The sequence below is a fragment of the Lynx canadensis genome, chromosome B1, assembly GCF_007474595.2.
Source record: "Lynx canadensis isolate LIC74 chromosome B1, mLynCan4.pri.v2, whole genome shotgun sequence".
Lineage (NCBI taxonomy): Eukaryota > Metazoa > Chordata > Mammalia > Carnivora > Felidae > Lynx > Lynx canadensis.
The window spans coordinates 127,601,159-127,602,770 of NC_044306.2; the positions used below are offsets into that span (position 1 = coordinate 127,601,159).

Below are 1,612 nucleotides of genomic sequence, written 5' to 3' on the forward strand. Positions count from 1 at the left end.
TCACAACCGTGAGATCATGACCTGAGCTGAAGCCAAGAGTCAGAAGCTTAACTGACTGGGCCACTCAGGCGCCCCATAATAATTTTATTCTTACCCTTCTAGATTTTTTTTAACTTGTTTTATTTTTTATTTTTTAAAATTTACATCCAAATTAGTTAGCATATAGTGCAAAAATGATTTCAGAGTAGATTCCTTAGTGTCCCTAAAAATATGGAACGCTTCCCGAATTTGCGTGTCATCCTTGCGCAAGGGCCATGCTAATCTTCTCTATATCATTCCAATTTTAGTATATGTGCTGCCGAAGGGAGCACTTACCCTTCTAGATTTTTGCCTGAGACATCCCCTATAATAGAAGACAGATTAACAAGAGAAAAACATAAGAACGTTTAATAACATGTATATCTCCTGTATACATGGGAGATACCCAGGAAAACTGCATTAACTCCCCCAAATGGCACAAGCCACTAACCTAAATAACATCTCCAGCTAAAGATAAAAAGATGTTGTGTTGGGGGGGTTGGGGAGCAGTTATGGTAGGTTGCCGACGAGGAAAAGCACAGGAAACAAAGGTAAGGTTGTTATGCAGATTTAAGTCATTGCCTTCTGCATTGACCAGAGCTTCTGGAGATTTAGAGTCATCCTTCTCTTCCTAGTACAAAAGGGAGAAACCCTTACAAATGGAGATTTCCCTGATAAATGTAAATGTTTCTTACAAAAGGAGAACTTCTGTGCAGATTTCAGAGCTTCCCCTGTGTCTGCTGTTTCTTAAAAATAACCAGCTTAAAATAATATACTGAAAGGACATATTTTGGGGTAGTATATTTTGCTCCCCTTCAGTCCCACTTTTGAAACTGTAAAGTTTCGCAATCCAGAAGCAAAATTGATAAATTGCTCCATATCTCACTTTACTAGTCTCTCAGTCCTGATAATAGATCAGCTCAGTTAAATAGATGTGTTTCATTTCAGGAGGCAGCGATGATGGGAGTGGGCTTCCAAAATTAGGTCTATGCTGTGCTAGAAATGAGGTATTTAATAAGAGGAATTTCTATGGAAACAAAAGAAAAATAAAGATTGATGGATGGAGCAAATTATAAACCCAATCAGTCCTGACGGCAGCCAGTTAGTATTTCTAGTTATTGGGCTCGATGCATCTTTTGCAATTTGAAATTCTCTAATGATATTGAAGGGGTTCAGGGTAGCACCCCTACCATATGCCACTTTGAGATGAGGATTATTATTATTTTTATTTTTGTTTTAAGTTCATCCATTTATTTTGAGAAAGAGAGAGAGAGTGAGAGAGCAGGAGGGGCAGAGAGAGAGAGAATCCCAAGCAGGCTCCGTACCATCAGCAGGGCCCCAAGCAGGCTCCACACCATCAGCAGGGAGCACGACATAGGCTCGAACCCCCAACATTGAGATCATGACCTGAGTGGAAACCAAGAGTGGACACTTACCCAACTGAGCCATTCAGGCACCGCTGGCATGTGGATTATGTTCAGCTGAAAGCACTTGAGACCTTGCAGGCTAGAGAAACTTTTTGTCCCTCCCTTTGTTAGAATAACAGTTAGTGAGATTCTAACAGGATACTGGAGGCCAGCAAAGAGGAAGTCAT

The 1,612-nt window shown here is 40.5% G+C and overlaps 1 non-coding gene across 1 annotated transcript; it reads right to left on the reverse strand.

Moving 5' to 3' along the window:
* Positions 1–204: 204 nt before the first annotated feature.
* On the reverse strand, positions 205–311 carry LOC115513120. Its single transcript, XR_003968547.1, has one exon. It is a non-coding gene; the product is annotated as a U6 spliceosomal RNA (small nuclear RNA).
* Between the last annotated feature and the right edge of the window lie 1,301 nt (positions 312–1,612).